General features: G+C 40.8%; 1 pseudogene; it reads left to right on the top strand.

The window, feature by feature from the left end:
• The first annotated feature begins 6,743 nt into the window (after positions 1 to 6,743).
• Positions 6,744 to 18,351, top strand: part of LOC129672951 (uncharacterized) — an 88,307-nt pseudogene continuing 76,699 nt past the window's right edge.

Below are 18,351 nucleotides of genomic sequence, written 5' to 3'. Positions count from 1 at the left end.
ACCCATTTTGCACCCACCTACTCCCTGCCATATTTTGAATCAGACCGTCTTCGCTGCTCTCTCATTCTGATGACATTCTCCCCATCGATCTCATCGATCAGTCGGCTTCCCTTCTGTACACTGCCGCTGCACAGATCACATCGACTCTGATTACACTTCTGCAACATCTTTGCTTTGCCCTCTGGCTGGAGTCTCTCTGTGGGACGTGCTCTGCTCTTCTCAGCCTCCTGTTCCCTCCCTTCCCTCTTCTATTTTAATGTACACTTGAACCTCCATTGACATAGCTCCTTCCAGTTCCTCAGATAAGCCCTGCTCTCTGGGCTTATCTCTGACCCTGCTCTCTCTGTGTATACCCGCTGTCCTGTTAGGTGGAGAACTACTAAAACCCCTTTTCCTGTTTATATTTCCATGGCCAACTCTGTAAAAAAAATTCCTTGACACACTAGGCTCCTGCCAGGAGACTCCTGCTCTTCACGTTTAGTAGATTGCTCTACAATCCTGTGTTTGCTCATCTGCATATCACATAGGACCTTCTGTGTGTGTGTGTGTGTGTGTGGAGAGGCCCTTTCACTTCACAGACATGCCCTGTGTTGAGCTTAGACATGGTAAGAACAAACACAGCCCACAGATATGTACCGAAGGAGCCCAGGTGTAGAATTTAAACATTAGCTTGCTTGATAGGCTATTTTCTGCTTTTCAGCTGGCATTGACACAAGGATAAAATGATTCTTAGCATGCAGATTTGCCAAGGGCATGGTTTAAGGTGGTTGGTTTCTTTCTATGCTCAGGAGCTCTTTGGTCCCATGCATGGCATCCCTGAGAGAGAGAAGGTCTCAGAATGGTGGGAGGTACAGAATGGATACTTTGGACTCCTTTGTGATATAAAATGACTTAATTCTACTAACCCTCCCCCCATACTTAGGAGTATTCTATTACTCTTTTGTATGAGAACAAAGAAAGAAAAAGAAAAAAAATGGAAACTGGCTGTTAAAGCAGGTTTTCTAAGAAATGGCTTTTTTTTTTTTTTCATGAAGTCAAGGACATTGAAATAGAGGCAAATGATGTAGTTGTCTCAGCATCCTTGTCTTCCTAAAAAGAAAATTTCTTTCAGAAAAATCCCTAAAAATTTCCCTGTAATGGTGGAATGTGTATGTTAAGCCCATGTCTCTTATTAAATAAATTTGATTAAATAAGGTACCAACTGAGATTTGTCTATTAAAAAAAAAAAAACAAAAACAAAACTTTAAGGACTTTAAAAAGCTCCTGCTAAGTAGAGGAGAAGCACGTCTAACTGGACTCAGAACATTAAGCCTCGCCCCAGGAATCTCCAGGCCTTGTCTGCTGCCTCCATGGAAGGGTAGGTGGAACTTCTGCAGTTTACAGGTTTTAGTGAGAGCCTGCGCTCATCTCCAAGAGCTGCTTCCTAACATTGGAAATGATGTTCGGTAAATAGGAGTCTTCAGGAAGGAAATGCTCAGGGCTTCTGTGCTCTCCCCATCCATCCCTTTATCCACAAACACTTAGAGTCGGCCCATTTCGTGTCTGGGGATACAGCAGCGAAAAGGATAGACTGAAGCACAATGTGAGTGGGAGAAACAACTATGCAAACAAGCGTCTTGAGGCACCGGTGAGGAGCTGGAGGAAGCCAGTGGGATGGTAGCTTGCTAGAGACGGGCACTGTAGGATGGTTGAAATGGAGGACAGTAACTGTAGGAGGAATCGCTGAAGGGGAAAGAACCAGACGTGGGAGGGAACTGAGGAAAAGCTCTCCCGTGGAGGCAGTCCCAAAGATTGCAGACCCCTGAGACACAATGCACGTGAAGAAGTAAGCAAGTCTGGGAAAGGTGGAGAGGGGATTTTTCTATCACCCTGACTATAATGTTATACCTTCACATCAAATCTATGTTTTTTTTTCTTTTCTCTCTCTTCACATCTAAGGGAAAGCAATCCTGAAACTTAAACGCAAGATCCAAATAAACAGAAATTAGCCCTCAATTTCAGGGAGTTTTGATGATAGCATGTGTTCTTCGTCTTGGCCGCTAGAGGGCAGTGCTGCCCATCAAATGCACCAGGAGGCATTGATCAGAGCCAAGGTTTAAAGGAAAAGTCCGCACCGCAGGAACATCTCCACCTTTGCCTTTCCTCTCCTATGCCTCCAAAGTCCCATCGTCTGACTCCCTGCAGTCTAACGTCCACAAAGATAACCTCTAAGCAACTTCCATGTTTAGTGTAAAACTCAGGCTCTTGAGTGGGACTGGGGAGATCTGTGCATTTAACCTTGTTGAAGGCTAGTGTGAGCCTTTGCAGCCAAGGAAGCTCAACGGCTGCAGCCTAAATCCACGCAGGACAGAGGCAGGGCTTCCTGCCAGTCTTCAAGAACAGGCCGAAGACAACATGCTTAACCAAGAGGGCACAGGCCTTTGTTCCGTTAGTGTACTTCAGGCCAGCTAGCTGTTGGCGTGAGTGGCAGCAGAGGCCTTCCAGCCACACTAGCCTCAGTGGGCCCAGGAATCTTCTGACTTCTTCCTGAGCCGCTCAAACCTCAGCCACCTAAACCCGAGCTTTCTGTTCACTGTTTGTGCTGTATTTCTTCATTTGTTCTTTTATGAAGCATGGAAGAGAACGGATTGACAAAAGAGTCAAATAAACCCAAAGATTTCAGACGCCAGTTTACACATACAAGCGAAGGTAAGAATCTATAAAATGGTGGCTACCTGAGCAAGCACACAAGTCGTGTTGCTAGGTAGCATGTTCTGTTATGTTCTAACAAGACAAAAGGGAGGGAGGAAGGGGGGTGGAGAGGAGCTGTTGGTTTGGCTGGACGGCTGCTTTGTCTTGCCTTTCATTAGTACATAAGCGAGTAGAGCTGGAATTGCATGCTGGACTTTTGGTTCTGCTGGTAGCGCGCTGTGCTCAATAAAAATTAATCCATCAATCAACAGGACAGAAAATCCTATCCTGCCAGAAGCAATACCTCCTGTTTGTCCCATACAAAAGCTAATTAGAGCGTTGGGTGTTGTGATGGAAGCAGAAATGGAGAAAAATAGAAAAAAAAATAATCCCACAAATTATCAAATAAAAAATGAGACTGGAAAAAAAAGAGGTGACAGTGAAAAGCTAATAGTTCGACTTCCCCCTGAGGATGGTCTCCTTCAGTCCATCGTGACAGAAGTTTGTCTGCATGGCACTCTGGGCTGCTGTGTTGGTCAGGGGCACCTGTCACATTCCCAACCACTTTTTCCAAAGCCACTTACTGCTGTGGTCTCAGCCGTCTTCCTTCTTAGCAGCCTCTCCAGCAAGGGCTTTGGCTTTGGCTCCTGAGTTCGCTGGAGTTTGCTTGGTCAGGAGCTGGAAAGATCAGTGCATCTGGAGAGGGAAAATAGGAGGCTGGAGAGAGTGCAGCGGAAGTCACAGAGACGGTATGCAACGTGAGTAGAAAAGTGTGGGTGTCATTTTTGACGCCCTGAAGAACTGCATGGAAGACCCCGGGGGTGGGGAGGACATAGCCACACCAATTACAATGGCACACTTATACACACACAGGGTACCGTGGCATGAATCCCGCCCTCCTACGAAGATACCCCTTGACCTAAAAGCTTAAATTCTAGAAGCTCTAACTTCTCCCAGTCTTAATACTACCAAAAAAATTATAGAAAGTGCTCTGATCATTGCAACTGTTTCAGTGATAAGACTTTTCTAGGGGAGTCTTGAAAGTTCTAGAAGCAAGAGGTGTAGGAGCAGTCAACACAAACAAGCACAACAGTAAAAACGGTTGTTATAACAATCTTTTCTTTTATCGTCTCATGTCACAGGGCAGACCTTCCTAACTGGGCAGAGGTCTTAGGCTTCATCCCCAGCATCAGCTCCCACTTCGAGAAGAAAACGATTTCACTCCTAATCCTGTTTCCTTCAACTGGCTCTCAGTAGAGTCGTGAGGTTCCTCCTGGTCTGTTCTTGAAAGGAGGGCCTCGGGCTTACCTTCTAAAACCCTGTGCACAGAGAAGTTCATTTGAGGACGGAACAGCAAGGCAGGAGTCTCCATCCCAGCCACAGAGTTAGGAGAGGATCCCTCCACCTGCCTTTATAGCATGTGCGTGGGCAGAGAGAAAGACAGCAAAGAGAGAACATGGGAGGAAGTGAGAGGAGATCAATAAACAGAGACAAAAAAAAAAGTGCTCTCCATTCCAGGAGTGAAGCTCTTGATGAGAACACCAATTTATCTCCTATAATACTTCCAGGGTACAGAGGGATGATGCCGTCAAATTCGGGCATTACTTTCTGAAAGCCTGCAGCCTGAGTTTTATTTATTTAAAGTTAACTCCCATTGTAAGAATGCACCTTTTACTTCAAAGGGAAGAAAAGTTTTCCTGATTCAGCCATTGTTCTGCCGAACCACAAGCCCAGCCAGCCTGTGCTCATTTCTGAGAGTGACCATTGGCTAGCCTCTCTGTGTGAATAGAAGCAAATTCATTAGAGTGCAGACGGCAAGGCCGTGGAGTGGGCAACCTGATGTCCAGGTTCAACTGGTCTGCCGTTTACCAATCCACCACTTAGTAAGTCCCTTCTGATTTCCCTCCCCAGTTTTCATAATCTGGATGTTAGAGGCAAGAGGTGAGTTAGCCACAAACGCTCTTTAGAACAGCATGTGGCACACAGTGGATTCTGTGTCATGGAGTATCTGTGGTGATGATGGCTGTTGTTATTTTTTGGGTAACAACATTACACCCACCCCATTTTAAAGGTGCATTCCTTTTGCTCTCAGGTGGGTTTAGCTGCACATCTCTCCATTTTTAGAACGGTCACAAAATCTTAAATTACACCAGCATTGAATTCCATCCTCCCAGCCACAGGGTGGGAAAATGGTGTAAGTAAGTTGGTTCAATGGGGAGGCTGCAAGTTTGTTTAAAACTACTGGGAAAGGGTGTGTGTGTGTGTGTGTGTGTGTGTGTGTGTGTGATGGCGTGGTTGTGGTGTGTGTGCTCTGTGGCATGGTTGTGTGGTGTGTGTGTGTTATGGCACGGATGTGTGGTGGTTGTCTGCTATGGTGTGGTTTCAGGGTGTGTGTGTGTGTGTGTTGAGCGTTAATAGAATAAGATATAAGTCCGCACAGAGGGAAGCATACACAGTAACAAAAAGGTACTGATGGGAAATAGAATTTCTCAAGACTACAGTCACGCCTGAAGTCCGGAACACTTCTGGATAAGTCAACTATGCTTGACAATCAGAAAGAACAGCAATAACTTGTGGCCCCACGTGACACAAGCTTATTTTGCCTATTTAAGTCCAACTCCTCTTTCCAGGCAGAGCACAACACTCGCTTATGAAGCATACCCTTCCTTTCTTGTTCTCTGACCACCTATGGCTAGTTGGCACTCGTCGCCCGCCGCCCGCTTGGAAAGCTGACCATGAGCAATGCATTTCTTACCCCCTTCCAGTGCTATAAAATGAGCCGTGCTGCAGGCTTTGGTCCACGACACTTGCCTGTGTAGTCATTGCAACACATTTACTAGTATTTGTTGTCTGAATTCCTTCTAGCCGGTTCTCATTGAGGTGAATTATACATCTCAGTGCACAAAGGACTCTAAGCATGGGAGAACATGAAGTGACCTGGAGAATGAGGCAGGAAAGAGGTTGTATGGCTCACACAGGAAACTTGCAAGGAGAGAGGGCAATGTTTTGTAAGTGAGAAGAGCAGACTAGGATGTGGACTTGTTGCTATGCAGTGCACCAAGCTGTAAGGTTCATAAAGAGCAAGGAGCGGCCTTCTGCTTTGAACGTAATTCCCAGTGTTTACAACCTATGCCTGACGCACTGCAGTGCTCAGTACAAACTGCTGAAGGTTGCTTTGTCTTCCAGTGCAGGCGATTTAAATCAATTATCTAACCCTGACCAACCTGCAGAAGAAACAAAACGAGAAAGAAACGGCCAGTTATACAAGCCAACACCTTCTTCTCATTATTTTGAGCTCTTTCTACCATCACCTCATTTCTCCAAATTACAAGAGTAAACAAAGCCATTCCCTAGGATGACAGATGAGGTGCAAGGACAATAGCATGCGTGGAATTTCCAGGTCTGCAAGCAAGCCCATATGAATTCCAGATCCTCCAAGGAAAGACTTTCCATCATCAGAAAGGGTGAGTGGAGGAATAGGAAAGTTGAATCGGGTTTAGAAAAGGCCCTGCAATGGAATGTTGCATAAACACGTGAAGAATTCTGAGCTTAGGTCCATCTTTTTCTTCACGTACCTTACGCAGCATTAGCTTCGTAGCAGCTTTGTGTAGAACGAATTGACGAAAATACAAATCATCTTTCCTTTATAGTTAATCCTCTCCCCCAGAAAGTGTTAATGTATCTGTTACCTCTGCCACCAACACAACATCCTCAAGCTATTCATTCATTATTCTCATGTCAAAATTTACCAGCTTTACTTTTATTCTGTCAATGCTATTCTCCAAAAGATTCAGTTTGATACTTTACATTATTGAAGTTGAATCTGTGACAAATATCCAAGGTCGTCAATACTTTGACCTCAGTCCACTTTTTCATATATGAATGTTCCCTTCCTTCTTTCATATGCTTGTCTCAAACGCGTTCATCTTTGTCCATTTACTGTCTGCCTTGCCCCACAGCTCTATGCTCTGAAACTTTCTCTCTGTCCGTTGAAAGTGTGTTTTGTTTTAAGTAGCATTCTCTACCCTCCCCCATCTGTCGATATGCTGTCCTTTCTCAACCCCTAAGCCATCATGGCCTGCATCATTGGCTGCTCAGAAATTCAGATAAGTGTGCTTTATGACTTTCACTGTGAACTCTTTACAAGCAGAGATCACATCTTGGACTTCTTTGCATTTTGTTCTGCATATGGATCATTTCAGCTGTTATTATGGTAAGAATGCAGGAAATATACAGACAGAGCTAGGGCTTTTCAGAGTCCATGCCTGGGGAGTTTTTGCTCCTCTTTGGTTGCAATAGTATCCCTTTCTTATACTCAAGAACCTCAGTGGGTAGCTAAGACTATGGATAGTATAGAACCATATACATACTGTTTCTTTTTAAATGTAAAGACTTGTTATAACATTTAACTTGAGAGTTAGCCATGATAAGAGATTATGTAATTAAAACAGTTATAATAACATGCTTTAATAAAAAGTTATTTGAATGCTCTCTTTTGAGCAAAAATATATCTGTTATGCTGTATGTACTCTGAATATTTTCTTGATAGTTTTTCATTTAAAGAAAATCCTTTATAATCTACTAAAATATAGAACAATTCTCATCTTAAAACTAAAGACATAAAATTAAAATGATATTCAACTTTCACATCCAAGACCAACAAAGGCAAGAAAAAATTTAAAATTTCAAGTGAATAATGTGGGTCAAAGGGTTAAGAAACAGGAACCTACATTCAATGTCAATCACAGTAGAGATGTGGGAAAACATTTTGAAGATGGGTTTCAGCAGTATCTGTGAAAAATTTTAAAAATTACTTACTCATGGGTAGAAGAAACAGACTTTTAGAAGTAAGTACGAACGTCTTTGCTTGGGAAGCACTCACTGCACCATTATATGTAATAACAAAGGTAGGGAATAACATGCAGTTCAATATAAAGCCTTGTTGGGCTGGGACAAGAATCCAGCACAGTAACTCTTCCTTTAGAAATGCAGTCATTACTGTGTTGCTGCTTGCTGTCAACTGAACTTTTTGAAGGATCAAATCCTCTACAGACTTTATTTACTTCTTTTATTTATTTATTTATTTATTTATTTATTTATTTATTTATTGCCAGAAAAAAAAAAAAGTAGCTTGGAGTAAGCCATAAACATAACTGCAATCATTAAACTAGTTGGCAGAGACAGGACTAAAATGCCCATCTTCTTCACTCGGCAATCCACAAAGCACTCTTTCATTTCTCAACTTCGGTTTTAAGTTGATATACATTTATTTAACCTGGTCCAATGTCTTGGGAAAAAAAGAAGAAGAAAAAAGTTCTAATGAACCTTTCAGGGTGTTCTAAAAGCTACTCTGTTTAAAAGTGTGTTTGGTGAATGATTTATAGACTAGAGTTATCAAAGACACATCTGTTACTGTGGGCCTTTCAATGGACACTTAAGGAGTGACTATGGCATATACATCCCAGTAGTTAAGTCTCCTGTAAATAGCTAAAGGATGGCCCACTTTGTGACTGAGGGCTTCTCTGAGAAGGTGGATGAATGTGTGGACTTGGCCTTTCTCCCAAGATGAAGCAGAAGACTGCACAAGACATTCTCTGTAGCTCAAAACTTCCAACGTCATTTCCAAAGGCAGGCAATAGGATCTGTCTTTGACTCATTTGTATTTGTCTGAGTCTTTTTATGTCTGTACAAAATGCAATCCTCAAAATAGGATACAGACACAAGTACAGAATGCCCACTAAACTCAGAGAAGGAACGGTGACGGCAAGCTCAATCCTTCTAAATCAACACTAGGCACAACAGGGTCCCACTTCTTTTTAGATGTTAGCTCAAGAATGTGTGCTAGATGGACAAAGCACAAGATCAAATTATATCATTTCTGTTCTCTAATTAAATCAGAGGCCATACCAAAATATTCTAGAATATGAAACCCGACGATAATAAAAAGGCTTCAAGAAGGCAAGATTTTACCACTTATCTCTGAAAGTGAGGTTAGCATATCAGCCCAGATTAGCCTGCCCAAACCATAGAAATAGAAAAACATCATAAATTAGATGGCTGTGGCAGTTCTCTATTTGCTGGATGCCAGATGTACTTATGATCGGAAAAGCAGGTGGTTTTACAATAGCTGGAAAATGTTAAGAACTCATATAATAGACTTTTCTTACTTTAAGTATCAAATGGGTTGCTACCTTATTAGGGTATGCAGTTTAAGAGAAGTGCCTATGCATTAACTTAGACCAAAGATAAGTTTCCTATTTCAGGATTTCAGTGTTCATTTAGGAAACTATAATATCATACAGAACAAATCTTTTATTAAATCAATGCATTCATTACCTAGAATGAAAGTTTTATTCAATCACTGTATTTTTGATAGACTAGGCTATTGCACATGAGTAAGAGATAATGGATTGAAGACGGTGTCCTTGAAGGAGGCAAGCTCAGACCTTCTTTCATATACATTCCCAGGAGACTGTCAGTTTCCGATGCCATCAAGGCATTGAAAAGGCTGGCAAGGAGCGAGTCAGCCCTATGTGGTATAACAAATCAGCGCACGATCCAGCTAACCATGTAACTGGTGAGAGGAAAAAAAAAATGAAATCATTTCTGCTTGAAATCTCTCGGTGTCATCTTTTAACCAATTTAGGGCGAAAATGGCTCAGTTGCCTTTATGGCGACCCAGCCAGGTGTATGGTGAAAGCTCACTAGAAGTCATCATCAAAGTTAGTAAATCTGGTTTTGCTCTCTGCAGGTTACACTCACTTAGCCTGATCTGTCCATGTCCTCAGTGCTCAGTAACTGGAGAAAAAGGCAGAACAATTCTTAGGAGAGATAAGAGAAGGAGTGCAAAACCTATTAAACAGATATGCACAAACACAATGCAGACACAGAAAAATATGCTAATGGCTGTTTTCACAGCCTGATTCACTTAAGCAAGAGGGAAATCAAGGCTTATGGGGTGTAATGCTCACTTTCCCATAGCTGCCTAAAATGCTCCTTGTGCACCAATAGTCTTCTGACATTTCTTTGTGTTTGGATGCTGTAATCATCCTTAGCACAGACTAATCTTAGTACCTGTAATAAATAAATCCTAAATTCTTCTGGCATTAGGCTACACTTAATGACAAGCATTTATGTGAGTGAAATCTTGATATGCAAATGTTGGCATGACAGTCTTCCGTTAACGGAAGAAGTTACTTAAATTTCTAATCCTAGAGATGTTTCCTGCCATGGCTGTTTATTTCTTGCAACTGTGTGTACATATATTGCTACAGAGATCTCTGGGAAACTCTCTTTGGCAGTTGATCTTGGATATCAAGATGAAAAAACACTCACTAGTCTGGGTTGTATAAAGAGATGGTTATGCTACCCCCAGAGCTTGTAATGGCTATTAGCATTTGTTTATACACACAAGTGACATCATCTTGTTGTTATAATTATTTCTGTTCAAAGCATGACGAATTAAAAGTAATAAAGGGAAGAGAAAAGAACCCATGGCCAGCTAAAGGCAGAGCCAAGCGGGCTATCTGGCTGTGACATCTGTAACCCAACTGATGAACAGCATCGACTCAGCTGATTATGGCCAGCTATGCTGGGGTCTGGTCCTCCCCACTGTTCCATGTGCAACCTTTTGAATCTGCTTCATGCTGGGTCAAAAAGGATGATTACCCTGGGATACAAGAGGACTAGCCTTCAATCAAGAATATATTAGTATTTGTGTTTCTCTGGTATAAGCTCTAAAATAGCCCCCAATATCCATCATAAGGCTTTTGAATGTTCCCACCTTCTACAATAGAGAAAGATTTTTGATTTTTAAAAAATTATTTATTTTTTAATTAATTACAGTTTATTCACTTTGTATGCCAGCTGTAGCCCCCTCCCTCGTCTCCTCCCAATCCCACCTTTCTTCCCTCTTCTCCTCCCATACTCTCCCCCGCGTCCACTGTTAAGGGACATCCTCCTACCCTTCCCTCTGACCCTAGCCTATCAGGTCTCATCAGGACTGGCTGCATTATCTTCCTCTGTGGCCTGGTAAAGCTGCTCCCCCCTCTGGGAGAGGTGATCAAAGAACCAACCACTGTGTTCATGTTAGAGACAGTTCCTGTTCCTATTACTATGGAACCCACTTGGAGACTGAGCTGCCATGAGCTACATCTGTGCAGGGGTTCTAGGTTATCTCCTGCATGGTCCTTGGTTGGGGTATCAGTCTCAGAAGAGACCCCTGGGCCCAGACTTTTAGTTCTCTTGTACTTGTGGAGCTCCTGTCCCCTCCAGGTCTGAGAAAGATTTTTTTGGTGGCAATTTATAACCATACATTTGAATTCTTTCTGCATCTTCATCCACACGAGTAAAATAACAAAGTCCATCCACCCATCTTCTGAATCAGGCTGGATCAAAATTGGGCCGGAACCAATGTCTCGGTCTCAATCAGTGTATCTACTATAGCTTCCAGCGAGAGCCGAGATGCAAGCTGAAGTGCACTGGGTTGTGTTTGACCACATCACCGAGCTTAGTATAGCACACATCTTAGTGTGTAAGAGCGGCACGGAAACTGGGGAATGCTCCAGCGCACAGCCTCCTCATACTGCCTGAGAACCCCCTGCTCAACTGTGACTAACATGGGAAAAAGGGAAATTCTCAGAGCTTGGAAGAGACTCACTTTCGCTGTAGGGCACACATCCCACCAATTTCATATGGGACTCATATCCTTAGAAAACTGCTTTTTCTCCCTCTGAAAGGAGCCATTCATGAGGACGGGGTTTTCAACGGGCTCTGGGGTCAGAAAGACTGGTAAGTCAAGCAGGAATTTCTATGCTTAACCAGGCTGGCATTTCTCCAGTTGAAGTGCTAAGTGTGTGCATCTTTAAATCATTTATTTGCAATTTTAATGGCGGCAAATGAGGTTCCCCTGGCTCCTTAGTGAAACCTCTCCTCCATTTTTACTTGTTGAAAATTCTCCATTGTAACAGAGATAATTAGTGTCTTCGTAGTACTTCATGGATTACGAGGCACTTTTGAGTCTGTATTAATTTATGAGGGCTGCTGCAATTAAATATCACAGACTGTGTAACAGAAATGTCTATTGAATACTGACAGTGTGTTTGGGTGTACAAAATAAATACGCTATTTTTTTTTATTTGGAACAGTAGCACATATAAACATTTAATTCTCTGCAAGAATCAGAGATAGAAGTTACTTCTTGTTGGGCATAGTGAATGGAGATTGAAGGAAGACGACTTTGCGAAGTTTTCATAAAGCGAAAACAGCCAAGTAGATGAGGTAAGGCTCAAGAGGAATCATTCTCAAGGGCCCTGACACATAGAAGCATTCTATGTTATCAGGACAAAGTGCACAGTCATGGCAGGATGTGAAATATGCAGGGGACTGATGGGAATAGTCTTGAAAACATAGGCTGGCGTTGGTATGAAAAGAACCTTGAACCCTGTTTGAATGGGTGTGGACTTCTCCTTGTATGCAATAAAGAATTAGGCTCACATATGCATACATACAAGTTTATAAGTATCATATATATATAAATATATTCATATATATTTCTCCAAGTACTTACTTACCGTTCATTTCCACAATTCCACGCAGACTTCAAGTGCCTTTTCTCTCTCACTATACCAAGTTACATCATCTAAACGCATCTGTAAGAGTCAGGTTTTTTTTTTTTTGCCTTTCGGGATGGGGATTGAGCATTTTATCCAGAGTCCTCCCTCTAGATTAGGTGTACAGATTTTAGTAGGTTTATCCTATATTATATGTCTATATGAGTGAGTATATACCGTGTGCATCTTTCTGCTTCTGGGACAGCTCATTCAGGATGATCCTTGCCAGTTTCCACCATTTACCCGCAAATTTCATGATTTCCTATTTTTCATTGCTGAGTAATATTCCATTGTGTAGATGTACCACAATTTCTGTATCCATCCTTCAGTTGAAGGGCACCTGGGTTGTTTCCAGCTTCTGGCTATTACAAATAAAGCTGCTACAAACATGGTTGAGCAAATGTCCTTACTATGTACTTGAAAGGCAAAGAGGATGGACATCAGAAGAAGAAGAAAACAGAAAACAAACTAGGAGCCTCTCACAGAGGGCCTCTGAAAGGCTCTGCCCTGCAGGCTATCAAAGCAGATGTTGAGACTTATAGCCAAACTTTGGGCAGAATGCAGGGAATCTTATGAAAGAAGTGGGATATAGTAAGATCTGGAGAGGACAGGAGGTCCACAAGGAGAGCAACAGAACCAAAAAATTTGAGCACTGGGATCTTTCCTGAGACTCATACTCCAACCAAGGACCATACATGGAGATAACCTAGAACCCCTGCACAGATGTAGCCCATGGCAGGTTAGTGTCCAAGTGGGTTCCATAGTAATAGGAACAGGGACTGCTTCTGACATGAACTGATTGGCCTGCTCTTGGATCACCTCCCCCTGATGGTAGGAGCAGCCTTACCAGGCCACAGAGGAAGACAATGCAGCCACTCCTGATGAGACCTAACAGACTAGGATCAGAAGGAAGAAAAAGAAACCCTCCCCTACCAGTGGACTTGGGGAGGGGCATGTGTGGAGAAGGGGGAGGAAGGGAAGGATTGGGAGGGGAGGAGGGAAGGAACTAGAGGGGGGATACAAACTAAATAAAGTGTAATTAAAAATAAAATTAAAATAAAAAAGAGTCAGGTTTTAGGGAAACCTAAGTGACTTTCCCACTGATTATCTTTGAAAAGTAACTGGTGACCTGGATGTTCTGGACCTTGCAAACATTTACCTTCAGTTTGATGGATCTTTTGAAAACAAGATACTTTTGCAATTTATTAATGACTGCAAGTCAACCAAGGAGTGTTGGGAATAAAACATCCATTGTCTGGATGAATATAATATATATGTTTAAGTTGATATGTGCCCTGTTTTATGATAGGGATAATGCCTGCTTCTCTTTTTCATGCCTTTCTTCTTCTGTCTCTGAAATAAAACAACATTCTCAAATTTGTTTATAGAATGGAGCAAAAACACTCAGAGGTTTACTGAAAATGCATGCCATTCCTCAGAGAAGTTTCTAGAAGAACCTGTATTGATTCATGTTTTTGTATCATAAAGAATAATGAAAGCTACTCACTCTTTATTGAAAATAATCTCTCATATGGACTCAGAGCTCCATAGAGGTGACATTGGTGAAGAGTCTGATGAACACCATAGAACAACTTGAACAACCGTGTGGTAAAATAGTGCTTTGTCTAAGAAGGGCTCGAGAATCATATTACCACATTCTCTGCTCTTGTGGATCAACTTGTAAATGAGAAGTGACCATTCCTCTGATGTCCAGCTGTATACATGGTTTCCATTTGGACAAAGTTGTTCATAAGTTCTTGGAATTCATTCTTCTACCAAATAGAAAGAATTCATTATATGATTTTGGTGATAGGAAGGCAGTTCCAAGGGAAAAATTATAAGCCAAATGACTGAGAATAAGAACTCAGGTCAGGGTAAGCAGATTCAGATGGTGGTCCTCTAGAGGTTGGTCCAGGTCTTTGGAATCTCTTTGCACCTTAGCAAATTCCCACGAAGATTAAAGGAGATAATGCATGTATAACACAGCGGCAGATTTAAACAATCTGTTACATAGAAAAGAACAGTCTTTGCTAACTGTAGGGTCCTAAAATAGACTGTGAATGCTTCAGAATACATCTGGCTCTTTCTACTTGGAAGGGAATGAGTTGACAGGGAAGCCAAACAGAGTGCTAGACATATCTGCAAATACAATTCCCCTGGTCAGAGGAGACGAGAGAAAGGCTAGTGCTGATACAATCAGCAAGCCACCATTCTGGAGGAATTAATTCACAGGTTTCACACAGCCACCCAGACGAAGCTGTCTTTACATCTTTGTAAGAAGCTGAAAGGCCATGAAGTTTGTGTCGTCAGAAGAGAGCTTTGAGACTTTGAAGCAATATACATGCTTCATTCAGGAAGAAAGGTATATTTGTGGAGTTAGTTTCAAACCAAAGGCTGCAAAGTTACAATATTGAAATCCCCTTGACTGGCTTTATAGTAGTGAGTTGGAGAGATTTCAGAATAAGCATAAGAACTGTGAAGTTCTTATTTGATGGGATAATTGCTACACCACCATGCCACCAGAAACATCTCTCTTTTGGTGAAATACATCATGGGTATCAGCACTAGTGTAGGTACCATCTTCCCCATATGTGCATTCATCCTATACTCTAAAATGTAAAACTAGAAGAATGAGGAATTTCCATTATTGGGTCTTGACATAGTCAGAAGAGAATCAACTCCTGATAAATTTGTCAACCATAAAGTTTATTTATTTATTTTTTTGAGGGTGAGACAGGCATAAAGAGTCTTTTCTTCTTCTTCTTCTTCTTCTTCTTATTATTATTATTATTATTATTATTATTATTATTATTATTTATTATTATTAATTATACTTTATTCATTTTGTATCCCCCCATAAGTCACTCCCTCCTCCCCTCCCGATTCCACCCTTCCTCTCCTTTCTGCATGCATGCCCCTCCCCAAGTCCACTGATAGGGGAGGTCTTCCTCTCCTTTTTTCTGATCTTAGACTATTAGTTCTCATCAGAAGTAGCTGCATTGTCCTCTTCTGTGGCCTGGTAAGGCTGCTCCCCCCTCATGGGGAGGTGATCAAAGAGCAGGCCAATCAGATTATGTCAGAGGCAGTCCCTCTTTTCATTACTATGTAACCCACTTGGACACTCTTTTAATTTAGTCTGACAAGAACCTCTCACTACTTAAAAAATGATTTCTCTTTAAAATCATGCATATTTTGCATACATAGATGCAAACACAGTTCCCACAGAGGCCAGAAGATGGTGTTGGATCCCCTGGAGCTGAAATCACAGGTGGCTGTGAATCATCTGACACGCTGGTACTAGGAACCAAACCTGACTTGTGAAAAGTCAGTACTTGCTCTTAACCAATGATCCATCTCTCCATATCCCCTTGTTACATTTTCCATGAAGAGTTTCCTAAAGTTAAGCCAGATAGAAATCCTGTTAAATATTTACCAGACTCAATTTTCCTGTCTTATCCTTTTAGGAAGAATTCTATTTGTAGTACTTGAAGTGAAAATGTGTTTTCCTAGATGAGAAGATGATACTAGGTTACTTAAAATAAAGAAAAGTAATAATGATATTAATTGCAGAGGCACAGCATGGAATAATGTACATTATAAACCTAGAGTTGTAGAAATGTAAAGAATACATTTTACCAATAAATAATAAAGGCATATGAAGGGAAAGAAATTCTCATGCTATCATTCAACTTCTAAGCACAATAAAAGCTTCCTTATTTTCCTCTGGACCGAGAATCCTAAAATGATGTTTCCACAATAGTTCTTATTTTAAATTATATTTTGAACTGTCAAAAAATTGAATATCAAGAAATTGTGAAGAGGATAGCTCCTTAATATACAGTTGACAGTGTGAAAAATACCATGACTAAAAACAAACAAACAAACAAACAAACAAACAAAAACAACTGGAAACGTCTATTGCATTATCCAGGAGGAGAGAAAGCACATCAAAATTCCCTTTAAAAACATTTTCTCCATGATCTCAGGATTAAAAGGTAGCGGTGACTCCTTTGTTGAATATATAATGGAGGTTTGCTTTACCTAACCTTTAGACTTAGCGTGATTTTTATCAGTGAAATTTTTTTTTTTAATGAGTTCTGTCTCTAGTGTAGGGTTAATTCATAGTTGACTCACTGTGATGACATTTGTTGCCCAATAGCCAATCATTAATTATGAGTATAAAAAAGGAGCAAATTACTTAACTAAGTAAAATGATGATTTGTAAGAATTTAACATTTTAAATTTGTGTGTATTAAAAGAGTGTTCACCCTTGAATTTATTCCAGACTGAAAACTGTTGACACTAGAGGTAAATATTGACAAGAGTAGGACTAATCAATATTGAACCTTGAGGGTCAAAAGACTTCATGTTTGGTATAATAAACAACTTAGTTCAGGCATCAGAATGTTTCAGTAACAATTATTACAGGTCAGGCAAGGTTTCTGTTATAAACTCTAATTTAGAAGCTTGTATCTTTCAAGAATCTCCAAAGACAAGAAATAGTGTCATAAAGCAAAATGATGACCTGCTGATAGAAGACAGAGGGAAAGTGTGTTATTAAACTCAAACTTCAGAAATTAGATTGTTTCTATTAACAGACTCAGAATCTTTTCTCATCATCTGGAAACCCAGGAAGCTTTGGGCAAGATGTGAATTCTCAACTGAAAATGTAAATACCTTAGAAAAATTTTTATTGGAAATTATCTAACACCTTCATGTAATCTGTAAATTATAAATATTATTACCAGAGGGAGTGCTGTATCAAAGACGACCAGATACAGTTCAATGGAACACATGCCAACCTCTCCATTTAGTCTTGTGTGGGACATTAGTAGCACCTGGAAGTCATTATTCTGCACTCAAGCATACTTGATAATGTTGGCTTGCTGAATTACTTAAGGGATTTTTTTTTTCTTTTTCTTCTTGAAGGTAGTGTTTTAATTAGTTATTTTAAAATTTGCATTGAAAACATTGTGACTTGAACTTCAAAAAACTCAAAGTAAATACAGTGTTAGTTTATCATGAATTAAGGATAACATAATAAGCAGGTAGCTATATTGAAGTAAACATTGCCCAGATGAGATATAAACAACAGAATTCACTCCTCATCCTTCCCTGACACACTCACATGCAAAAAAAAAAAAAAAAAAAAAAAAAAAAAAAAAAAAAAGTCTGTGACTGTAGGAGAGTCAGCTCAGCAGGGCTACTTCTTCTCACTTCAAGGCCCAACTCAAAAGATGCTCTGAGTCTGTAAATCCTTCTCTGAGCGGACGCTCAGTGTTCCGCCTCTTATGGCCTTTGTTCTTGAATTTAGAATGTCCAGATACACTCAAGCGACAGAAGTGGGCATTGATCAGCCAGGGAAGAGGCATGCACTTTCAGTTTCCATCGCATTAAGCAAAATACTCATTAGTGTTTGGCATTTTCCCAAGCAGACACAATCTAGGTGTCCACTGAGGCCTCATTGTGCAGTTAAGGAGTTTAAAAAGACCTTCTCGACATCGGCTAGGGACAATTAAGTGATGGGTAAAACTACTCCAGGGTAAGAAGGCTGAAATTACTGGAAACAAACACACATTCAGATCAGCTGCAAAGCAGACATACTATCTTTATCCTTAACATCAGGTAACTGTGCCAGGAGAGAAAAGACTTAAACACCCCTGTTTAAGAATCCTTCCCCTTCTCAACAAAACCACACTGGGTTCTATGGGAGGGCTCAGTCAGAGTAAAACAAAGTCACATCGAGATATGAATTGGAAAAGAATCTCATGAAAACCTGTTATCACATCATAATTATGCCTATTACTTACCTAACAAGAAAAGTAAGTGCCACTATCACTCACGTATCATAATAATACAAGTTACTGCCATGATATGAATCTGTGAAAACTGTTGAAACTTTATTGTAGAGCTAAGTGTTTTCCCCCAGATCCAAAGCAACTTCCAGAAAAATACTACTGACAGCAACTGCCTGAATGCAGGTCAGATTGATTCATAGTTTCTTCTTTTCTTTTCTTTTCTTTTCTTTTCTTTTCTTTTCTTTTCTTTTCTTTTCTTTTCTTTTCTTTTC

This window comes from Psammomys obesus, unplaced genomic scaffold (genome assembly GCF_907164565.1).
Source record: "Psammomys obesus unplaced genomic scaffold, mPsaObe1.curated_primary_1811, whole genome shotgun sequence".
NCBI classification, from domain to species: domain Eukaryota; kingdom Metazoa; phylum Chordata; class Mammalia; order Rodentia; family Muridae; genus Psammomys; species Psammomys obesus.
Note: the sequence above shows the minus strand (reverse complement) of the source record. Positions and strands in the feature narration are given on the sequence as shown.